The sequence below is a fragment of the Rousettus aegyptiacus genome, unplaced genomic scaffold (genome assembly GCF_014176215.1).
Source record: "Rousettus aegyptiacus isolate mRouAeg1 unplaced genomic scaffold, mRouAeg1.p scaffold_m13_p_13, whole genome shotgun sequence".
NCBI lineage: Eukaryota > Metazoa > Chordata > Mammalia > Chiroptera > Pteropodidae > Rousettus > Rousettus aegyptiacus.
The window spans coordinates 75,655,601-75,681,333 of NW_023416288.1; the positions used below are offsets into that span (position 1 = coordinate 75,655,601).

At 37.0% G+C, this 25,733-nt stretch overlaps 1 protein-coding gene across 1 annotated transcript in view; it reads left to right on the forward strand.

Moving 5' to 3' along the window:
- Positions 1-19,532: 19,532 nt before the first annotated feature.
- NME8 (NME/NM23 family member 8) overlaps positions 19,533-25,733 on the forward strand; it is a 50,185-nt gene continuing 43,984 nt past the window's right edge. The window contains exon 1 of the mRNA XM_016138053.2: positions 19,533-19,755. The gene's annotated coding sequence lies outside the window, so the exon portion shown is untranslated. The remainder of the gene's footprint in view (positions 19,756-25,733) is intronic.

The following is a 25,733-nucleotide window of genomic DNA, read 5'->3' on the forward strand; positions in this document are numbered from 1 at the left end:
AAATTAAAGAGGTAAAATTTAAAAATATACTTTAACTCATTCTGTCCACAATATTATGATTTAAAGAAGAAATTGATGTAAAAATGTGAGATATTCTGCATTTTTTTATTCATACTAGATTGTTCAAAACTTGATTTGTATTAATACTTGTTGTACATCCTAATTATGAGTAGCCACATTTCAGTAGCCACACATGGCTCATAGTTAATATGTAAGACAGCGCATGTCCATATCATCTAGAGATCATCTAGAGGATGTTCCTGAAGACCCCATTCTTATAGAAGACTGGCCCCCTAGCTCTCTAACATTGAGTTCCCTCCTATGTAGAATGAAAATAATAGAACCTACTTCAGAGAGTTGATATGAAAATTAAAAGATACAGGTGCAAATAACAGTGCCCACCCAGCATGTAGTAAATTTTCGATAAATAATTTTCAAAAAATTATTATTTTTACTGTCCTTGTATATATTGGGAAGAGAAAGACAAATAATAGGCAACTGTGTGATCAGATGCTCTACAATGTTTCTGGGATAGTTTAGTCTGGACATTCCCTCTGTTGACACTCCTCTGTTGGTCTCTCTATCTCTCTACTACTATTTCAGATTTCTAGCTTTTGGTTATAGAAGAATGTCATGTATGTTTTTATTAACCAACTTATGATTATTCCAGGCCCACAGATCTGAAGGTCAGGAAGCCTTCCTCTTGTAAGTCCACAGACTGGACCATGAGGTATAGTCACCACATAAATTTGCCCTGTGCTTCCTCTTTTGCTCATTCTGCTAAATGGCAGTACAAGATCTCCACTGTCCATGCCCTAGACTTTCTGATTCTTCCATGTTTGCAGTCCTTGGAACACAAAGTTCTGCTGAGTTCGAAAGATGAAATGGCCCCCTCTCCAAATTCAAGCCACATTTCTTTAGCTTTTCCCTTTTATGTTAGTCGAAGTGCATTGAGCCTCCTGCCTCTGAGCTTCGCTATGCCTTCTTAAAGATATCCTTCACCAGTTTCTTGTTATTGTCAAAGGCTCTTTCATGACCAGTTTTTTTCTTCCTTTTCTTCTCCCTGCTTTTCCTATTCAAGCTCCAGCTTATTAAATGCTAGTACTTTAGCAGATATACTTAAAGCTCAGATTTAGGGCAACTACCACTGAAAAGGTAGACCGGAGCAAAGGGTATAGATAGACATGGGGCATGTTCCTGAGTGTCCTCATGTACAAATAGATGGTATTCCATTAGGTTATAACTTAACAGTATAGTTCAAACCAAGTTAAAACAGAAATTCTTTTAGGCGTTGAATAGTCATCGATTGTTAGTTCTTGGGCATAAGTAGAGTTCCTTAGCTTATTTGACTGTTTTCTTCTTTATTTCTCAGGGCCTCCATTATTACCCCATCTTTGTATGAAACCTTTCAGTATTTCCATCTGAACTCTTTTCATTCCAAAACTTTTAACAAGCAATGAATTAAAAACAAAGTAACCATCAAAATAAGATAGGAAGACATATTAGGCATTACTATCAGATATGTGATTAACATATATTTGCACAGACCACCTATCATTGTCCTTATAAACTGTCTCATTTGTCTACATGTAATTCCATCTCATACTTCCCACTCCTCAGACAATGAGATACTTAACAATGAGAAATGGGTTTTATCTGATTTTTATTTATAATTCTACTTGCAAATAAACCCACTTTCTAAGATAGCAAAGGATGAAAGATACTTGGGGCTTGACATTGCAAAATCTGTCCTCAAGTAGCAGTCATCTGTTCATGAGCCCTCTGACCAGAATGGAAGCTGCCCACAAAACAGAGAACAAGCTAACGACCTCATAAACCTGGAAATATAGGGGTTTGTGTAAATATCTTTCAACCATAATGATGTCAAACATTGATATGTGGGATAATCAGAGTGAAAGTTATCAAGTTGCAGAACAGAAAAGACCTCAGACATTATCCAGATCAAGAACAGATATTGTGATTTATTGATCATTTTTTTCCCTTCAACCAATTATTTCATCCCTTGATAGCAGGTAAATCTTTAGTAAAATGTAGTTCATAAAAGGCTACTACAAATTCTCCATTTATGAGGAACTACAAGGAAGATAAAGTTTCTACCTACTTTTCTAATACTAAACCCATAATCTTCACTGCTTCAGGTATAAAGAGGATGTCAGCTGGATCAAGTAGTTCCAGCTCATATTCAGTCAAGGTCCCATCAAGAAACTAATGTTCTACACAAATCAAGATACTTCAAAAAAAAACCTCAATGATGAGAGTCTAATATAGGGAAACCAAAAATGATAGTATTCCAGGGCTAGTAACAGCAATGTAGTCAATATCCTTAGGCCTAAAATCTGGAAAGTGTAGTAATGTGGAGTGAGCTGGTTTGAAAGAAGCTACAAACTTAGGTTAAGGAATGAAATAATTCTAAGGCAATATGCAGGAATAAGCCAGTGAAACAATACCACAATCTCTTTCTTCATTCCACAGTCTTTTGGTGGTATTCTCTTTTGGCTGAATCCACCAGAAACCAGAAGGCAAGGGAGCTTGTTGAGGTAGTTCATAGAGGTCAGCTTCTTAGGGTAGAGAGCAAGGTAGAGATGCATGGAGAAAAATGTTTATAAATGTAATGTTAAAAAACATTTATTATTGAAGTAATTGCTCTTAAAACACAAACAAAAAAGCAGAGAGAAAAATGAATAAGCAACCAAAGAATAAGCAACCAAAAAAATTCAGAAATAAAGTCCATATTGAAAACCTCGTAAAACAGAATTGAAATTGCTTTAAAAATGGCAAACATAATTACATAAAACTTTTTTAAATTAAAAAGAATTAGTAAGAAAATTATTGTTGTGGAACACAGTAAAGGAGATCTAACATATACAGTGTTATCCTGATGAGATGTTATTTCATTTCTTTTTTGAAATTTATTTTCACTGAGCATAGAATTCCAGGTTGACAGTTTTTTCCCCCACTATCTTTTCATTTAGAGCTTCAATTTTACAGTAATTCTGCTTCATAGAATAAGTTTGAAAGTGTTCCTCTACTATTTTCTGGAAGCATTCAAGGAAGATTGGCATTACATCTTTAAATGTTTGTTAGAACTCACTTTTGAACCTATTTGGTCCTAGATTGAGTTCATTACTTGTTATATGCCTGTTGAGATTTTCTTTTTAATCTTGAGTCATTTTATGTAATTTGTATATTGGTAGGAATTTGTGTATTTCATCTAGATTATTCAATTTGTTAGGGAACAATTGTTCATAATATTCTCTCTCTCTCTCTCTCTCTCTCTCTCTCTCTCTCTCTCTCTCTCTCTCTCTCTATATATATATATATATATATATATATATATATTTATTTATTTATTTCTGTAAGGTTGGTAGTAATTTCCCCTTTTATTTCTAATTTTATTTACTTGTGTTCCTTTCTTTTTCTTTTTCTTTTTTGTCAGTCTAGCTAATGATTTGCCATTTGTTTTTTATTTTCTAAGAATCACCTTTTGATTTTATCAGTTATCTCTATTGTTTTTCTATTCTCTATTTTATTTATATCTACTATAAGCTTTATTATTTCCTTCCTTCAAATAGCATTGAATTTAATTTGCCTTTTTTTCTAGTTTGTCAAGGTATAAATTTAGGTTATTGATTTTTTATCTTTCTCTTTTTTAATGTGTTTATAGCTATAAACTTCCTTCACTATATTGATGGAATTTTCATATTTAAAAAAATTTTTTTTGCTCTCCATGTTTTATTTTGGATTGTTTGTTTTGTCTTCAAGTTCACTAATCTCTATTTAAGCAAGGTTTAACTTGCCATTAATCAATCCCACCTAGTGTACTTTTCTTGAGATAAGGTGTTTATTCATCTCTAGAAGCTTCATTTGGTTTTTTAAAAATCTTTTATAGCTCTTCTTTATTTTTTGGACATGTAGAACAAAATTATCATTACTATTTTAATGTTCTCACCTGCTAATTTTGGTATCACAATCAGTTCTGTATCAGTTTTGATTGATTTTTCTCATTGTTATTGATTATGTTTTACTGCTTCTTCACAAGTCTGATGATTTTTAATTGAATGCCATTCATTGTAAGTTTAACCTGGTTGGATGTTGGATATTTTTGTATTTTTATTGTATTGTATTCTTGCACTTTCTTCTGGGATGCAGTTTGAAACTTTCAGGTATTGTTTTTAAGATTCGTTAGGCAGATTCAGAGCAGTTTTCAACCTAGAGCTATTTATTCCCCACTATTTAGGCAAGGTCTTGAGTACTATAGCTAGTGTAGCATAAATTATTATATTCTTTGATCTGTCTGGTGGGAACATGTACTAATCACAATCTTGTGCGAGCACTGAACACAATTTCCACTAATCCTTTTATATTTGCCCTTCCCCAGACTGATCGGTACTCAGCTGAATTCTCAAGGCAGGGATGGGGGGTTGCTCTTTAAATGTCTAGAGTTCTCTGTTATGCTCTCTACTTTCTGTTATTCTACCCTGCAAATTCCAGCTGTCTGTATTCTTAGCTTAGCCTCCTTAACTAGGACTTCTGCCTGCTTCTTCCCAATTTTCTTCTGATGTTGCAAAATGGAAACCTTTATAAGGCAGTAAGATAGGGCAAGTATAGGGCTCATCTCATTTGTTTTCCATCTCTCATTGATAACTGTCCTTCTTTGCCTAATGTAAGCCAATGTCTTTATGACCATCATTACACATGTTTTGTAAGCTTTTAGTTGTTTCAGGTAGTAGATTAAATCTGGTCCCTGTAACTCCATCTTGGTCTGAACCACAGAAGTTTAATATGTAACAACATATAAGAACATGTCATAGACATTCATGACCTTTTTTATTCTGTGGGTTATACAGTTTGTTGCAGATGTCATAATGATGCTAACATAATCTACTAGATGTTATACTTAAATTTTGTTCTCATTTAGTAATCAGTCACTGCATCATCAGGGTAAAAGGACATCAGTATCTGTCATCTAAGAACATTTTAGTCATGTAATTCTTCTCCCTTCCTCACTCTCACTTATGTCTCCCTAGCATTCTTTCTCCTCCATTTTCATTCACTTCTTACTTACACACAGTATGACTAATCAAAGTGTTTTAGTTATATCTCTGCTTGACAATAGATAATTATTGAATGCTTTCTATAAGCTGGAAACTATTCTCTGTCTTTTATATATTTTAAATCATTGAATCTTCACTAAAGAGATTAAATAGGTTCCATTATTATCTCCAGTAAAGACATTGGAGTACAGAGAAGTTAAGAAACTTGCCCAAGGTCACAGAGACCACCACTACTCAATACTGTCTCATGAGGATTTCACAGAAAATGTGTAAGTGATCAGAGTGGGTTCAGATGAGCTAGAAAAAAGCTTTAGTGTAATAAGCTTTATTTATTCACAACTTACTAATAACACAGAGCAAGTCTGATCCTGAACGTGTTATTACTCAAGCCTAATGCTATTATGCAGAAGGACTTTTGTCCTTGTTCTCTGGGGATTCACCAAATGCTATGGATCATAATAATCTTGATTTAACTGTTAATAGTAGTAATGAGTCTTCTCTTTCTACCTTGCTATCCTACAAACGTAAACCATGAGCTTCCCTCCAAATCTGGTCCTTCTTTACATCCATTATTCATCTGAAAGGCATCATTCACTTACCCACACCTACATCTTAGGAGTTTTCTGTGATTTTTCCTCCTTGCTTACCCCTACAGAGTCACTCCCCAAGTACTGTTGATACCAACCCCTAAATAACTCACAAGTAGTCTCTTTTGCTCTCTTTTGCTTCCTTCCTGTGGTCTTTGCCTTCATTTAGGCCTTTCGCCCAGCTCTCCTGGATTACTGCAGTAGGCTTCTAATTATCTCATTATCACCTATTTCACATCCCCAACTGCATTTTCTTCAATTGCCACACTGATCTCACAGTGTTTTTTTTTTTTTTTTTAACTGATCATTTTTTGTGTGTTATCCATTTGTTGTAAATCTTCACACTTTAAACTTTGAGAAGTTTTACACTATTATCATACTTATGGGAATTTTGTGCTCTAGGCCCAGCTGGCCTTGCAAGACTCATCATGGCCCTGCACAGATCCTTCATTTTAGAAGAACATCAGGTTCACAGTTCACCCTATATGTCAGGCCCTATACGTCAGTATGTGCAAAGTCATAGAGGGATCAAAGGGCCTGACATATAGAGTGAACTGCGAATCTGATGTTCTTCTGAAATGAAGGATCTGTGCGGAGCCATGATGAGTCTGGCAAGGCCAGCTAGGCCTAGAGCACAGAAGAATGATGGAGTCATTATTCTTCCTTGTTCCCCTTTTATCTTAAACTGCTTTTCTCTATGCTTCATTCTCAGTTTTACTTTACTTTCTGTTCTTGCTTCCAATTCTTTATGGAGAACAGAAGGGGTAATTATTTACTATCTGTCTTTTGGAAAGGCTCAAGTTTCAGAATTTTGTGATGCTCCTTTCCTATTTCCAGACTGAGTGATGCACCACTTCTTTAATCAGCTCCCCTATTATTCTACATATAACTCTATCATAGCACCTTTCCTTTGGCATGCTAAGACATAGTGCCAGACAGTGAGATCATGAAAGAAACATCTTACTATTTAATAAATATTTGCCAGTGAGTAAATAAGTGAAAAAATAAGTTGAAAACTATCCTTTCTTCCTTTAGACAAAAAGGTAGACATGTAATCTCTTACCTCAATCAAACCCAGCTGACCATTTTCTACTAGTGACATTTGTGTCTTCATTGAACAGAACAAATATAAATTGAACATATAGCATTATAGAATGAAAAAGGCAGGAGCTCAAGAGGGCGAAGTACTAAATAGGACAGATATGTGTAGATTTCTTTCTATTAAAGCCTGAAATAGTTTTGCCCAATAGATATTATTAAAAATGAGATGTGTTACTTTTTGGGTGGACCATTTATATGAGCACAAACTAAATGTTTTATTCTTTTTTTTTCTTTCTTTCTTACATTTTATATAAATTTTTATTAAGTAGATGGGATTATGGACTGTCTGTATAAAAACATAACTCAGGGCTGTAGATTTTTGAACAGTAACATTTCTGAACCACAGGAAACCCTCAAGATATTTGCAATAAAAATAATTTGCATATAGATGCCAGAAAAGTCACTGAAAGCATAAGGTACTTAAATAAATTAAATGGAAGAAAACTGGATGGAGAGAAACTTATTGTAATTTTTCTTTCCATGCTAGAAAGAGTGCCCCACCTCTCATCTGAAGCTATTACCTCCCACCTGTCTTCTCCTATCTCAAAGGCTATTTCTTTAACCTCTGTTGTCCTGACTTTAAAAAATCAGTATCTGTGTAGTCAAATCTCCTCCATCTTATTGAAAAAAGAGTTAGGACGAGCCCTCCACCACCCCTCATCCCCTTGGCAACTGTCCCTTCTCTTTCTATATTTCTTCATTCTTAAGTTTCCAAAAGAGTTCTAGAATCTCTGCTTTCACTTCCTGACTTAATATTCTCTCTTCAAGTGGCTTTCCCCAGACCCCTCCACTAAATACACTCTCATAATGTCAACACTGATTTCCTTGTCGTTCAGTCCACATGAGCAGCATTTATTTGACCAGTCCTTGTTTTACTTGACTACTTTATGACACTTGGCAATATTAACTAGTGCTGCCTTAACATTGTCTTCTCCTTTGATTTCTATGACATCACCCTCTCTTGGTACCTCTCCTATCTTGTTGGCTATTCCTTCTCATTTTCCTTCATGAACTTCTCTTTCTGTTCCAAAATGTTATTCCTAGTGGGCCCTCATTTTTTTCATATGACACACTTTCCTTGGCCATCTCCTATGTCCTTCATATTCCAATTATATGTAAATCTCTATCTCCTGCCTAGATATTTGATGGATACTTCCAATTTATATCCAGTAGTCTCTAATATGTTATGCACACCTTCATTGAGGTGAACAAAATAATCTGTGAGGTTACAGGAAAAAAAAGTTAGATAGTTCTAATTGCTTGTTTTCTTCTTTGAAAAATGAGAAAGACATTATGTTTTGTTAATGTTTACATATTCATTAGCAGCATGTCCTCAATGGCTCCTTTGCCTTCTCATTTCTAGATTGCATAGAAAATGCTTTGTCTCTAGGTCTTTAGCCACCACATATGCGCAAAGGTACCAGGAAGCTCAAGGTCTGTTGATTGTTTCTTATAGGCAGCTGGTCACACATAGGCACATCCCAGCTATGTGTACTAATTGATCTCTCTCTCACCCTTCACCCTTAACCCCTGACCTCCAGCAAAATCAGGTGGTATAAATCTTAAATCTAATTACCATTCTAAACAATGCTGACAGGCTCCATGTCTACTTGAAAACAGTTCAGGTACCTGTGAATACAGAATATCATTTACATTACCTAATATATTCTACAATGTGAGCCAGAAGTCACTATGGTGCTCCAAGTAGCTTGGAAAATAAGCATGTCATCAATCCAGATGAGCTGAAATTAACTCATTCTCTCTATATATCTCATTATACCCAAATTGTTAATTTCATTTAAAAAACACAATCCATAATCTTAACATAGGATCTTTGCAATGTTTTCAGTGGGGTAGAGAGTAACTACAAGAATACTTTGTTCTACACAGACTTTTAACATTTATTTCATGAGAAAGTTCATTTTTATCTTGCCAAAAAAAGTTTTTAAATTTGAGGACATGTGTTTGTCAGTGTTTTGTTATCTAACAGACATATTTGAAAAAAAAATAAGCATTATTACCTGTCTCATCAAGATTAGAATATTTTTAAACAGTGAAGAAATTACTGCCTTTTGAAACAATTCATGATGAGAAGATAGAACTCTATGAAAATTGATATTTAGAAAAATTTTCATAATTAATATAATTTTACTGGTGAAAAAGAAAAAGGTCATTGCATACATAAACCCCCTTTAAATTTGCATGCTTTAAAAAAGCTTAGAATTATAAATTTTCTATCTTTCTAAAAATTTTTCTAATTTTTAGGTTACTTGTTAAAACACTTTTGGCTAGTTTGCTAGAAAAGAGATTGAAATAATCTAGGATGATAAAAAAATTACAGAATATTGTAACAAAGTTTTCACATAATTTCTAGATGATATTGAAAGATGAGTGTCATGATGAAGTAAGTGCAACCAAGAAGAAACTTCTTTTGTTTGAAATGACATTTGCCTGTGAGGAAGTAATTTCAGCATTGAAATACATTTAAAACTTATAACCAGACATTTGAATCATTCTATCATTCAATATTAAACCAAGATTTCAAAAATAACCAAATCATATTTTCATAATAAATTAATAATGTTAATATTTTGCAGGAGCTATAAAGTTTCAAACTAGTGATTAATAAAAATGATCATTTAAAGTATACAGTTTATTTAATCATATTGTAACCTGGTATCACTTTTGTTTTTATGTAAACTATATAATGTACAGAGTTATTAGTATTAGTATATATATGTGTGTACATATAACCTATAAATGCACATACCTAATTAGATGTGTAAGTTTAATTATGTTGATGTAATATATTATCAAGTACTTCTAAGTCTCTTGTGACTTAATTAATTATTTATTAATTCATAGCTACCAGAGGTATGGGTACCCAATGCTCAGATAAAGATGATGGCTAACAAGAACAAATTCAGTAAGAGCAAGGAGCGATTGAATCTGCCTCTTAACATATGCTCAGTAGAGGTCACCTTTGGCCATTTAATTGAATGTGAATTTTTAGAAACTATGGGCAACAAAATGAATATGCTTATCAATTCCTGCCTATAAAAATTCACAGTGCACTTAAGGAACACAACATTTATAGCTGAAACAATTAGAAGAAAAACAATAGTTAATAGATTAGTGTCATATACAAATTTAAGTGCTAAATTGTGCAGTGCAATTAGATACTTTGAGAATTAGAAGAGAAAGTGCACAAAAAGGCTATGCTAATATGAAAATCAGAAATAAAATAGAATTACTGTAATAATAAGGCTCACTGTTTTAAAAAAAATTTTTATGTATCCAGGTCAAAGTATTTCTATCTTAAAGCACAGAAATTGAAAATAGGGGCAAGATTCATAGATTTTGACATTTTTTTAATACCAGAATTATGAGGTTTTTTAGTGAACAAATATGAATAGATGGGTTTAATTCTCACAGAACCCCAGCTGAGAAAGGCTGCTAGGATTATGAGTATTTTGAAAACTTACCAGAGTAAGCAAATATTACATACAATATGTGATGATATTTTAATAACCAAGCTCAGTAGTATATCATCTTAAGAGAATTTTAGAAATAATTTCTGTTTTTGAGACACTGCCTATTGATTATCATTTTTTTCACTATGAAGTTACCACCATTATTCATTGTAAAGAATAGGATTTTCTCTATATCATCCATAGGAACATATTATAAATATTCTTCTTCTACATAGTATTAAATTTGCAAAAAAAATGAAGTGACTCATTGTGGGATAATAATAGGGACAAAATTGATGGAACCTTACAGAGCCTTCCCCATCCAGATTTTACCCTGGTCAAGCTCATTAATTTAAGCTACTTGCATCAGGCATCTCACTGACTTGGCAGAATGTCTTGTGACGTCAGCAATTCTCCTTGCTGCAGTGTTTATCATAGCTGAATTACTCTAGGAGTTAAGTTCCTTCCAAGTTTGATTCCTACTTTCCTCCTCTCACTGTAGGACTGGGTACCATTTCTACCCTACCAACTCTAGTAGCTGCTACTGCCATTTCTTAGGGGTGTGTTTACTGCTGCAGCCTTCATCATGCAATAACCTGGTCCTCTGCACAGGACAGGGCTGAATTCCCTAGTTGGGGATGTTTTTCCAGACCCAGATACTATTCTGGACTCAGAAACATAATACAAAGGCCTTTATTTGAAGGAAGCAGAATCGATTACTATGAACAATTACATTTTCTTCTTTCTTCTCCTCTCCCTGCTTCTTTTAGGACTTCTACACTAGGCACAATTCTCCATTTTGGATGGCATATCCTGCTATCCTGCATCTCGATATGTCTTTCAAGCTGGAACTGTGATCTGTTTTTTGGGGGAGTTCCATTTTTGAATCCTGACTCAAATCAAATCTTGATTCTGATTCATTTCCAGGGACTGTTAAATTTTGGTTACACGAGAGAATTTTTTTTTTTTTTTTTGCTACTGTGTTATCACAGATCAGAAGCTACTGGAAAATAATTCAGAGAGTCAGAAATTTGGTTACAGTGTGAGGGGATTCTATTAGATATTAATAAAAATAATGTCAAGTTGGACTCCTTGAGGGCCACAGCAGAAGAACTAGTGGGGTTTGTGTTAGAGGAGAGAGGCTCCTGACTTGTGCCAAGACTAACCTCAGAGGGATTATTCCTGCCACATGTAATCGATGTGTGATGGTACCTCAGGACTCATGTTGGATTCCCAGGAGGATCTAGGGACTTCAACTCTAAAGCCACGGAAGCTCCTGTATTAGAGCCATTGAGGTTATGCTGAGAATGGGTCTGAGACTGAGCAGGAAACACTATCATGATATAGATCAGTGATATCAATTATGAAAGTGGGAAAGTGAAGGGTGGCTCGCTTGCCACATATTTATCAGCTTTGCCCTATAACATACTGTCTGGCTAAATTTTTAGGTTTCTAGGAAGTACTTTCACCCTGTAACAGAGACTCCTTAAAGCTTGGAAAGACTGAACTGCAGGAACTCTGTAAAGTTTTGAGTCCCAGAGTTTCATGCATCTTACAAATAGGGGTGTCATTTTAGAACTCAGGCAGAAGATGATGGACAACAACAAAGACAATGCTGATCTCCAGAATATGAGCTTGGAGCTCTTATTATCTCTATATATTTAGTTCTCCAGGTGAGTATTAGTCCTCCAAATGGTCAAGGGCAGGAATACTTTAGAGGCTTGGTAGCAGGATGTGGTCAAAGATGTTTGATTTCATAGTGAGCTCCTTCTCAGCTGCCACCACAGAAGTATAAATTGTTGCTTTATGGACTTTTTCAGAAGTTGCTCTTATATATTATTACTGATAAAATTCAAATAAATAATGTCATGAGTTGTTTTTACAAATACGTGTAAAAGAACAATTCACATAAAGGCTTCAGACAGAATATATTAAAATGGAGAGTTTTGATTTAGAATTCACTGAAGAGATTAAATAACAGTAGCAAGAGAGAAAATTTTAAGAGCTCTTAAAATTTTTAACATTCAGGAATTAGTTCTTTTAAAACTAAGAGTCAAGAACTTCTTGTTATAAAAGTCGATTTCAGTATTGTATTAGTTGAGACAATATCTTTTAAAATTCTGTAGCTATCAAGTTCTGTCTCAAAAGGAAATACCAAAGAAAGTAGGATGAGAAAAGTAAATACACACATGCAAGCCATGGAACACACTCTCCATTAAGCTGTTTCTGTAATTTATAATATTAATCACACAAACATGTTACTCATTCGAAGGTAGGAAAATTAAGGTTGAAAAGGTTATAGAACTTGTTCTAGGTTAGAATAAGAGTAAAGTCAATGCCAGGGTTCAAACCTAAATTTTTAGACTCCAAAGTTTACGTACTTTTACATCAATGGGGGAAGAGAAAGTAATTTTCAAAGGGTACTGAATTATCTACTAAAAGTAAGAGAGTAGTATCAAGATGTTTCTGTAATCATGGCTATTATAATGGGGAAAAATGTTTCTGAAAAAAATGCTCATTAGCTTTACAAAAAGGCAGTGCTCAAGAAAATAAACGATGTTATCTTAAAGTAGCAAGGAAAACAAAATTCAATAAAAATGTATCTTCACTGTTAAAATAGTTGAAAGTACTTGAAAAAGACCCAAGAACAAAGAAAATCTACTGTGAAAATAACGAGAATAGTGAATGTTAGAAATATTTACTGCTTTTTTTGATTCTAAAATAAATACAATTGCATAAAATATGGAAAATATAGAAAAAGTATAAAAACAAAATAAAGATCACAAATAATTTCACCATCTAAAGATAAGCAGTAATATATTTTCAATGCATACATTGTGTTCATCTTTTAATATTATTTTTAATATAATCATCTTTTCTACTTGGGTTATTTATGTTGCTTTCAATTTTTATTCTATTAAATAATGTTGCTCAAAAATGAGGAGGGATATCTTGGCTGTGGAGGTCCCTGAGGAGTGAGTGGTCCCAGCCTCACACTAGGCTCCCCAGCACAAGGTTCAGTGCTGGGGAGAAAGGGCCCCACAACTTCTGTCTCTGAAAACCAGTAGATATTGTAATTGAATGATGTGGGGAGCAGCATACCTCTTAAAAGGCCCATGCATAGACTTACTTGCTTATGGACTCACTCTGAGCTCCAACTTTGGGGCAGCAGCTCAAAAGGCATCAGGAATATATTGGTAGGAACTGAATTTTATGGCATCCTAGTGAAGACTGGAGGAGCAGCTTTACCCAGGCAGAAGCCATTATCCCTTTGTTGAGCTTTCCCCTTATCCATTGTACAGACCCAAGCAGCTGCCATATTTGAGTATCCATAAACCTAGCTAACACCATTCACCCTGTGCCCTAGTAATTTTTCTGAAATCCCACTCCACCCAACTTGTGGGCCAACTCAAGCCACTTCCAATGGCTTTTTCATACAAATGACCTATCTTGGCTCAGGCTGCAAACTTTCCTAAAGTCTTTCAAAGGTTCACAGACCCCACACAAAGAGCATCTGGCCTCGACATACTCTGTGCTTCTTGCTAAGCAGTCCCAAGCCTGGTACTAGCAGCAGCCAGCATCAGATTAGCTTCTCCCAGGCACCTCCAAGCTCAGCACAAGTGGAATCATCTGGAGATCACTTTATAACTCATATCAAGTGTTCCTGGGCAGAGTATAGAAAGCAGCTGATCTTGGCCTGCAACAGAGCCTCTCCCAAGAAGCCCAAGAACCAACACAGCTAGTAGCCAGTTTCAAACCATACTAGAGCACCTCCAAACCGCCTCCATGAAAGACACGCTCAAAGGGAAGATTAAGCAGGCACAAGAGCTCTGATAAAGTTAGTCCTACTCTCTAGGTCAGCCCTTCCCAACAGCTCCTCCACTGTAGTCACAGCCAGCACTCACAACTAATCAGCTTGAGGGGCAATCTCTCCCACTAACATGCAAACAGCAACCAAGGCTCAACTAAAACTGGAGGGCACACACAATCTCCACAAGTGACATACCTGGAGCACCTGGCTCAGGTGACCAGGGAAACTGTGCCACTGGGCCCCGTAGGACACCACTACATAAGGCCACTCCACCAAGACATAGCAGCTTGATCTAATATATAGAAACAAACATAGAGAGACAGCCAAATGAGGAGACAAAGAAACATATTCCAAATGAAAAACAGAACCAAGCTCCAGAAAAAGAACTAAACAACATGGAGATAAGCAATCTATTAGATGCAGAGTTCAAAATGCTGGTTATAGAGGCTCAATGATCTCAGCGAGAACTTCAAAAAACATTTTCGAAACATAAAAATGGAGATAGAAAACAAAAAAATAACCAGTCAGAAATAAAGAATGCAATAACTGAAATGAAGAATACATTAGAGGGAATCAATAGTAAATTAAATGAAGTAGAAGATCGAATCAGTGATTCGGAAGTTCAGGTAGCAGAAAACACCCAAACAGAACAGGACAAAGAAAAAAAATCTGAAACAAATAAGGATAGTTGAAGGGGCCTCTGGGACAACACCAAGTGTACCAACATTCTCATCCTAGGGGTACCAGAAAGAGAAGAGAGAGAACAAGGTATTAAAAATCTATTTGAAGAACGAATGATGGAAAACTTCCTAACCTGGTGAAGGAATAGATATATAAGCCCAGGAATCTTAGAGAGACCCAAACAAGAGGAATCCAAAGAGGTCTACACCAAGACACATCATAATTAAAATGCTAAAGGTTAAAGACAAAGAGAGAATCTTAAAAGTAGCATGAGAAAAGCTGTTAGCTACCTACGAGGGAGCTCCCTGTAAGACTATTGACCGATTTCTCAACATATCATTTACAGGCCAGAAGAGACTAACATAAAATATCCAAAGTGATAAAAAGCAAGGCCCTACAACTAAGAAGACTCTACCAAGCAAAGCTATCATTTAGAACCAAAGGACAGATAAAGAGCTTCTCAGATAAGAAAAAGCTAAAGGAGTTTATTACCCTCAAACTGGTATTAAAAGAAATGTTAAAGAAACTTTTAAAATGAGAAAGAAAAAAAAGATAAAAATATTAATAATAAAATGACAATAACTACATATCTATCAAAATTATTTTAAATGTAAGTGGATTAAATACTTCAATAAAATGTCCCAGGGTGGATGAATGGATAAGAAATCAAGACCTTTTTATATACTGCCTATATGAGATTTCAGATAGAAAGACACATACATACTGAAAGTAAAGATGGAAAAAGATATTTCATGAAAATGGGAACAAACAAAAAAGCTGAGGTAGCAATAGTTATACCAGACAAAATAGACTTTAAAACAAAGCCTATAATAAGAGACAAAGAAGGACTCAGTAATCCCACTTCTGGGTATTTATTCAAAGAAACCCAAAACTACTTCGAAAGGACATGTGAATCCATATGTCCATTGCAGCATTATTTACAATAGCCAAGATATGAAGGCAATCTGGGTGTCCATCAATGGATTGATGGATAAAGAAAAGGTGGTACAATGGAATATTACTCAGTCATAAAAAATAATGAAATATTACCATCTGCAATAATGTGGATGGACCTAGAGGGTATCATGCTGAGTGGAGTAAGTCAGACAGAGAATGACAAATGCCATATGATTTCACTTATATGTGGAATCTAGAGAACAGGATAAATGAAAAAACAAAACAAAAACAAGCTCATAGATGCAGAGAGCATTTTGATGGTTGCTGGATTGGGGGATTTCTTGAGGAGATAGGTGAAGGGAAGAAGAGATTAAGAGGTACAAATTAGTAGTTATAAAATAGTCATGGGCATGTAGACTATAGCATGGGGAATGTAGTCAGTAGTATTGTTCTAGTTATGTATGGTGTCAGACAGATACTGAATTTATTGGGTGATTACTCTGTAAGTTATTTAAATGTCTAATCATTGTATTGAACACCTGAAATAACAATATTGTATATCAACTGTAATTGAAAAACATTTTTGAACTGCTGTTTTCTGATATATCTGTATTTTGATGTCTTTATATATTTAAGTACATATAACATTAATATTTTTATAATAACTTTTTAAAAGGCAGGTTGAATTTTAAAAGATATTTTTATGCCATCTAATTTTTAAAAAATTGATCACATAAAGTTTTTACAAATTTCATTACTGTCATTTTAATTGCTCAGGATTACTAAAAATATTCCATCTTTCATCTATGGTGCTGGATATTTGTGTTTACCCTGTTTTTCTTGATCAGTATATCTATAGATATATCAATTTTACTGATCTTTACAAAAAAATACTTTTGATTTTGTCAATATCACCTTATTTTCTGCTTTCTATTTAATTGATTTTTATTGTAATCTTTATTTTTTCCCTCAATTTACTTTAATAATTATTTCTTTTAATTCTTAAGTTTTAACTTAGGTCATCATGTATTTTGAAACCTTTCTTATTCTAATATGTTTTTAAATTTACAATATCCCTTTAAGCACCGAATTATCAACATCTAACAAATTTTTTTGACTTTATGTTTTAATCATAATTCAATTTGAAATATTTTCTAATTTCTTTTTTGTGTTCTTATTTAATTCACAGTTTTTTTTTTTTAGTGGAGTGTAACTTAACTCTCCAGTGTTTTACAATTTACCAAATATTATATTGTTATTGATTTCTAATTTATTTCTATTGTGATCAGAGAAAAAAATTGAGATTCCAATATTTGAAATTTATTGTGATTTTTTTTTATTGCCTAAGATATAATTCTCTTCTAATGGAATACCTTTAGAAGAGAATGCATATTCTGCAGTTGTCAATAAATGTCAGTTATATCGATGATTGACAGGGTTGTTCAGATCTTCGGTAATCTTATAGATTTGTGTATACATTTTTTTTTAACAATTATTGGGAAAGGAATGTTAGAATATGCAAGTGTGATTGTGGATTTGTCTATTTCTTCATTTAATTCAGGCAACTTTTGTTTCATGTATGTTATAGCTCTATATTAAATATATACATTTAAATATAATTATGTCTTCCTGATGAAAATTTTATCATCAGAAAATATATATCTATGAAAATATTCTTGCATTGATGTCACTTTTTAAATATGGTTATGTCAACTTTCTATGCTTACTGTTTGCATTATTTGTTTTTCATTGTTGACTTTAAATTCATCTGTATCTTCATATTATAAAGCTTATCTTTTTACCAGATGCGGCACATCATTGGGTATTCTAATTTTACATTTGAGACCAGAGAAGTAAGTTAATTACCTACTAGAGCAATTAAATAGCAATGTTTAAAATAATACAACATAACTCAGATCTGTTACAGGCTGACATTATTACCATTAATGACCAATTTTTGACTAAAAGTTTCTGGATTTGTAAAGAAACAGAAAAGTATGACCTTTGCTCAGGGGAAAAAAGGGAGCAATCAATAGAAATTGAATCTGAGTGGACCCAAATGTTATATTTAGCAAAGATTTCAAAACAGCTATTAAAAAGTATGTTCAAAGAAAGAAAAAGTACTTAAAATTAATGAAAATATGATGTCAATGTATGAATCATATAAGAAATCTCAACAGAGAAATGCAAACTATTAAAAATGGATAGTCTAAAGTTGAAATGTATAATAACTGAAGTAAAACATTCATTAGATGGACTCAACACATGAGAAATGGCAAAAAAATATATTCAGTAAACTTGAAGAAAATTACTTTCTCATCTCTGTGTCTTCCTATATATGTAGCGATCCAGAGGACATGCAAATGAAACATTCAGGTGGTAAAAAATCTATGACCCAATAAAATAATTAAGTACTATAGATAGTACTCTGAGAGGAAAAAAACAAATATCACAGGCAATACTTATACCAGTTTTACATAAAATATAAATACCTTTTTTATATATAACATTTTCAGAGTACATTTGTCCTTGAAGTCAATTCTAGGAAGACCCAAATCAAAAGCTCATCGAGTTTGTTTCAAAACCTCAACATTGAAGATTTTTGCAAATAGTGGGAATAATGTTTTTAAAAAGCTAATTTCCCCTATTGCCTTGCATTTCTTGATCATTAGTAAATGTCTGTGCTCATTTGAGAATACATTGAAACTTTTTTTTTTACCAGTCATGTTTTTCCTTAATTAGCAAATGTATTTTGTGAAGAATTTGAGTGAATCATGTTCATGAACATTCGTATACCCGCTTAACTCTTGTTATAGGTGCCTGAAGAATAATACCTTTTGGGGTTAATAAGAAAAATGTTAAAAAATGATTTCCAACTGCTGTACATGAGTTGGGATATAAGAAGCAACTTTAGGGTTAAAGGGTACAATGGACCTTTGTAGAGGGGATTCTCATTTCCAAAGTGGGTCAACTAGATGAGCAGGGTTACCTGCAGGAGGATTTATGAATAGGATTTTACCCAATTAAGAATAAATATGTAGAGCATATATTATCCCTGCACTTTGCCATCTGGTATTTTGAAAGAAGTGTTATATATTTTCTATTATTGCTATTTCCTTAAGGTTAGACTGTCAGTAAATTGACCTTTGGGTTCAACCCAATAGCTGACATAGAGACAAAGATTCCTTAAAGAGGAAGTTTGTGGCACCTGTGTTGTCAACATGAGCTCAAAAGAAAACAAGTTTCTCAAGAGGTTTATCTTAATGACTTTTTTAGAAGAACTGGGCTGAAAACACTAATGCTTGTTAAAAAGGCCTCAGAATTTAGGTAACTAACAGACTAATATCAAGAAAGAGTTTTGCATATTGGAAAGACAAACTGCAAGGAGGGCAGTACATGGTGGGAAGTGTGTTCCTAGGCTGCTCAGAATCAAGGCAGACATGCGAAGATAATATTGACAGTTATAGATGTATTTGTCTTATTTGTCTTTCTCTAGCAAATCAGAAATAAGAAAGTCGTGAGAAAGAAGCCACCTCAGTAGAACAGTGTTAGGGGCGCCACAACCTAAACGGGCCCTTAAGGGTTAAGGATAAAACGTGCTGGGCTTGGGCCTCACAAGAACAGAAGATAAAGAAGACAAATGGCAGCCCTTGACACCAACATTCCAGAGACTGGCCGGCCACAGACATCCTGTTAGAACTTCTTTTATCTTTGCTTATCAGCACATGACCAGTACCCCCTTTCATCTTCTTTCCTTCCACTGCCCCTTCCCCACAGCACCAGCTGAAGATCACTTATATTGTGACAAGTCCCTTTTGCCTGCCCCCCTTTGTTCTTGCTGTATAAATATAGTTGCTTTGCAAAATAAAATTGGAGGCTTGATCAGAATACTGTCTTGCCTCCGCTCCTCTTTCTCCGCCCGTTTTTCCTTACAGGCTGGGTCTCCCTCGCCCCCACCAAATAACAAGTCCCGCGGGTCGGGACAAGTGGCGCCCAACGTGGGGCTCGAGGTAGAGACCCTCGCCGAGACGGACCCCTGAAGCCGAAATGCGTCGCCCGGGCCCCCTCACAGAAGAGAGAAGTTGAAGTTGAGGACGCCTCTCACCGCTCATGAGAGTCACCCATCCTCGGTAAGTCTCCCCTCGTCCGTCTCCAGAAAAACGGGCCCCCGCCCTCAAAAGGGCCCCCGCCCTCGAACGGGCCCCCGCCCTCGAACGGGCCCCGCCCTGAAAAATGGGCCCCAAGCTCTCTAAAGAAGCGGTCTTTATTCGAGACCTAAAAGAATCTCTTAGGGAAAGAGGAGTTAGAGTTAAGAAAAAGGATCTCATTAAGTTTTTTCTCTTTATAGACAAGGTTTGCCCTTAGTTCATTGTTAATGGACCTGAAATTCACCCTAAAAAATGGCAGAAAGTAGGTCGTGACTTAAACGATAAGCTCCACAGGGAGGGGCCCAATGCGGTCCCTGCCACCTCCGCGGAGGCTAAACAGAGAAGGTTCCCTTCTGCACTCCTCGCCCAGACCACTAGCGCTGCGCTTGGGGCCTGGAGGGCACTCCCTATTTCAGGGGCTGCGACTACTCCTCTTACAAAAATCACTCAGGGACCACAAGAAGATTATAGCGAATTTGTCAGTAGGCTCCTAGAGGCGGCGGAAAGAACCCTCGGGGGCGAAGCCTCTAATGACAGGCTCGTTAAACAATTGGCCTACGAAAATGCCAATGCCTCTTGCCGCGCGGTGCTGCGCGGAAAGACGCGAGATAAAACCCTTGATGAAATGTTGCGCATGTGCCGTGACGTTGATCCCTTCACCTCTAAAATGTCCCAAGCCATGCATCTGGCCATAGACCCCCTTGCCTCCAAGGTATCTCAGGCTGTTAATCTCGCGGCGGGAGTCAGCCTTAAAACTCTTTGGAAAGGACCCTGACACTATAACCCTCCCGTATAATACAACTCAGGTACAATGGCTAATTCAAAACGATGATGACTGGGCGATTAGTTGCACTTCCTTCCAAGGAACAATTGATAATCATTATCCTGCTGACAGATTAATTCAGTTCTTACAGAAAACCCCCATTGTTTTTCCCCGGAGAACCAAAGCCACTCCCATTGCGGGAGCCACGCTAGTGTTTTCTGACGGCTCCTCTTCAGGCATAGCAGCCTTTAGTATTAATGGACAGGTTACCCGTATACAGACAGCCTTTCAATCTGCACAGCTTGTTGAACTAACAGCTATAATTACAGTCTTTGAACTCCTAAGCGAGGTTCCTTTCAATCTTTATACTGACAGCGCCTATGTAGCTGTCTCTGTACCCCTACTTGAAACGGTCCCCTACATACGTCCCTCCACAAATGCTTCCCCTTTGTTTTCCAAATTACAAAAACTAATCATTAATCGCAATGCTCCGTTTTTTATTGGACACATTCGCGCTCATTCAGGCTTACCTGGGCCTCTCACAGAGGGAAATAATATAGTAGACCAGGCCACCCAATTGATTGCTGCCGCCCAGGAAGACACCCCCTTTGTTGCCGCACAACGAGGTCACGCTCTACATCACCTCAACGCACATACCCTTCGCCTCAAATTTTCCATAACCAGAGAACAGGCCCGCCAGATTGTCCGTCAATGCAAGGGTTGTCTGACACTTTTACCTGAACCTCACCTGGGAGTAAACCCCCAGGGAATAGTTCCTGGAGAACTCTGGCAAATGGATGTTACTCATCACCCTCCCTTTGGAAAACTTAAATATATCCATGTCTCTATAGACACCTATAGTGGATTCATTTATGCCACCCCCCAAACCGGGGAGGCCACCAAACATGTTATTCAACATGTCATAGCTCTTTTGGCCGTCATCCCCCAGCCAAAAGTTTTTAAAACTGATAATGGGCCAGGCTACACTAGCGCCTCCTTCCGACAATTCTGCGCGCAGCTCGGAATAAAACACATCACGGGTATTCCCTATAACCCCCAAGGACAGGGCATTGTTGAGAGAGCTCATCAAACGCTAAAAAATATGCTCTTTAAAATACAGTCCGGAAATACTGCCCTTTATAACACAAGAGCCAGCCCTAAAACCCTAATAAATCATGCCCTATTTGTCCTTAACTTCCTAACCTTAGACGCCTGCGGCAAAACAGCTGGTGATCGTCTCTGGCACCCGGCCACCGCTTCTGATTATACACAAGCACTTTGGAAAGATCCCCTCACCAATAAATGGCAGGGCCCTTGACCCTGTCCTTATCTGGGGAAAGGGACACGCTTGCATCTATGATAATCAGGCTCAAAACGCCCGGTGGTTACCTGACCGGCTACTAAAACTTTATAATCCTGCCCAGGGATCCACAGCCCTGAGACCTCGCTTCCCCTCTGTTCTCTTACAGATAACCGCCTCGTCCTCCGGAGAAGCATTGCAGAGGATAGTCTCCAGCCCCTCTCCTCCTCACGGGAATTTTGCTCTTCCTCCTGTTTCTCGTCCTCCTCTGCACTGACTCTAATATTCCCCTTACCCACAGATTAGGATTGCTGTTCTTTACACTTTTCTTCTTAGGAGCGTGTACTCTTTGCACCTGCATATAATAATGTACCTACTCCTGCTTTGCGGACTTTTTGCCTCCGTCCATACTCATCAAATATTTAATTACACATGGCAAATCATTAACGAGGCGGGCGATGTTGCCCTTTCTACGTCCTCTTTGGCGGCCGCTACCACCCCTTGGCCCACCTTCACGGTCGACCTCTGCAGACTAGCTGCGGGAGCATCCCCAGACTGGGGACTCCCAGACACTTACCTCCCCCTCTCCCTACGGGGACGACATAAGGGACAGAGAAATGTCTACCTTCACCTTTGATAGACCAAGGGAAGGTATGAGCATCGAGATGGGTGCAGATGCAAAGCTACTGCAAGGGAAGACCCACTAGAGGGTCCCCTCTGTCCTTCCCTGAGAACATACTTGGTTTGCATAGAGGTTGGTATCCAAATCACAATCTAAAACCGGCTCTGCCTCTCCTCCCCAAAAGATACCAAGAGCCAACAATAGATGGGCGTATATAGCCCACGGGAGGAACCAGGTCAATGTTCCCCCACTCGGTTAAGGCCCGCCTTTCTAAAAACAGAAAGGGAGGAGATGTTAGGGGCGCCACAACCTAAACGGGCCCTTAAGGGTTAAGGATAAAACGTGCTGGGCTTGGGCCTCACAAGAACAGAAGATAAAGAAGACAAATGGCAGCCCTTGACACCAACATTCCAGAGACTGGCCGGCCACAGACATCCTGTTAGAACTTCTTTTATCTTTGCTTATCAGCACATGACCAGTACCCCCTTTCATCTTCTTTCCTTCCACTGCCCCTTCCCCACAGCACCAGCTGAAGATCACTTATATTGTGACAAGTCCCTTTTGCCTGCCCCCCTTTGTTCTTGCTGTATAAATATAGTTGCTTTGCAAAATAAAATTGGAGGCTTGATCAGAATACTGTCTTGCCTCCGCTCCTCTTTCTCCGCCCGTTTTTCCTTACAGGCTGGGTCTCCCTCGCCCCCACCAAATAATAAGTCCCGCGGGTCGGAACAGAACAGAGTGACCTATGTGAAACTTGCTGAAAATGGAATTAAACTTGGAGTTATGTACACATCCTGTACTCTAGCTATAGATGTTACTAGAGAAAAATGGGCACAAAACAATTCCCAGACTAAGCCAACCCCTCACCCTATAAAAATAGAACAGAACTCAGTCTGAGGATGGGCGAAGAGAAATAACTTCATCATGGAGCTAAGAGGAAAATAAGTTAGGTCACTGGAGAGGTAGTAGCTGAGGACGGCTCAGAGGCATCATTTCTGAAAGTTATCTATTTTTGGAAGCTAAAAGAAACTTGAGGAAAGCTTGAATAATTTTAAGCAAAATGAAAATCCATAAAGTTACAGGGATAGCAATAATCATAGGGGAGGCATGGCTAAAATTAAAAGTCAGTAGATTAATTTCCAGTCAACATGATTGGCTAAACTAGAGGAGAAAGATGCCCAGTCTAGGTCTATACAGGTAAAAATGCTGAATAAAATAACTCAGTTTTTTTTTTTTATTTCAACGATTTTTAATTTAGCTGAATCCTAAAAGAAAGAAATATACAGGAAAGAGAAATAAGATAGGAAACTGAAGTCTTAGGAGTTTGCATGAATAAAGCAGAAAGGACTCATTGGAGTATTGGAATGGATAATGAACCTTAACAGACAAGGTTGGGATTCTGATGTCTACATCTCCATAAGTCCACATACTATGGAGTTGAGAGTCAAGGATTTAACTTCCATATTACAGTTAGATGCAACTACCTGTATACTGCTGGAAATAAAGATGGGCTGTCACATTTCAGAAATGGTACTATAAACATTTCCCCCTCCCAACTGGTATAGTGATAGGATCAAGAATGCTTGCCATCCATTGGAATTCTGTGTAGAGTAATTCAGATCCCAGAAGGTGCTATCCATAGAAATGGATTTGGCTTTTCAGCTGTCAACTGCGAATAGAAAAGCTAAGCTGAAAAATTAACATACAACTTGTCTGGTAGCCTAGATATCAAAGGGACCAGGCAAAGGCATGTTGAACATCATCATACATGTATGTTTCTGTCGCCAGAGAGCTCAAAGCTCTGGTGACAAGGTTCTTGTTTTACCCCCAGAGAAAGAATTCAAGGGCAAGACGAACATCAGGCAGGAAAGCATAAGGTTTATTAAAGTGAAAACACACACTCAAGAAGGCAGTGTAAGTGAATGAGAGAGAGAGAGAGGGAGGGAGAGAGAGAGAGAGAGAGAGAGAGAGAGAGAGAGAGAGAGAGAGAGGATGTCTTAATTTCAGGCTTTAGTTCTTCTTGGAGGTAGAGCCCAGAAATGTGGTACTGACATAGCATTGTTGTCTCCTCCCAGTAGGTGGGGAGCTTGGTTTTCTGCTTTTTCTTCCTTATATGGTGTTTCCAGAAGTGTCATAGCATCAGGTGCAGGATGGAAGACACAATATTTATATTGTGTCTTAGACAAAGGTCATGCCTCAGCCAAAGATGGCTTCTGAGCTGGAAACGTCCAGTTTTGGCTTATGTCCCCTTGCTGGGGCTAAAACAAGGGGAGGGCTGAAGAAAGGAAAAAATTTCCAAAACCATATCCTGAAGGGGGAGGAGATGTCCCTGGACTATATCTGTCGGGCCTCATTTCTACAGTCCTGCCTCAGACGCTCACATAAAAATCAATCCCTTCAAAAGATTAGCTTACATTCAAAAGTTACAAATACCGAAAGAAAAAGAATAATCAAGAAGGACAGTTAGCAGACTCAATAAATGGGGTGGACTGGTATGCTAAAAATAAGAAAAGTAGAGAGAGCTGAAAAAGATACTAAGTGTAAAGAAAAGAATTCATACAGTAAGAAAAAGAGAGTGTGTTCTTAAAAACTTACTTTAAAAATATTCCTGGTATGAATTCTACAAATGACATAATGAAATTAAAAAAAAAAAAAAAAAGAGACATACTCATCAAAGTTATAAAAGACAAAGAAAAATAGTCCAGAGGAACAGTCCAGATTGGAGGAAACTAAGTAGACATGACAACTAAATGCCACGCAGGACACTGGATTGGATCCTGGACCAGGAAAAATGATATTCGTGAGAAAACCGAACAGATTTGTATGATGTCTACAGAGTAGGTTTGTACCAGTGTTGGCGTTCTGCTTGCGATGATAACTGTAATGTGGTTATGAAAGATACTAACCTTGGTGAAAGGTAAGGGGAGAGTGTATGGGCGTTCTGTACACTACTTTCAAAAACTTTTTTGTAAGTTTAAAATTATTTCTAAGTAAAAAAGGAAGGAAAGAAGAAAAGAAAGAAGCAAAGAAAGAAAGAAGGAAGGTGCAAAAGTTGGAGAGATTTCTGAGAGTCTGTCTCCCATCTGAGTATACATTTTATGAAGTAAATCTAGATGACCCCTGGAAGGAGTCTGTCCCAGGAAAGCGCTGATCAAACCTGCAAGCCGCCACCCCGCGCCAACCACGCCCCGCCCCTCCCTCCGTCAACCCACCCTTCCCCCTCCCCCCCTACACACACCTAGAGGCGAGGGGAACTGGCGGGGACTAAGAACTAA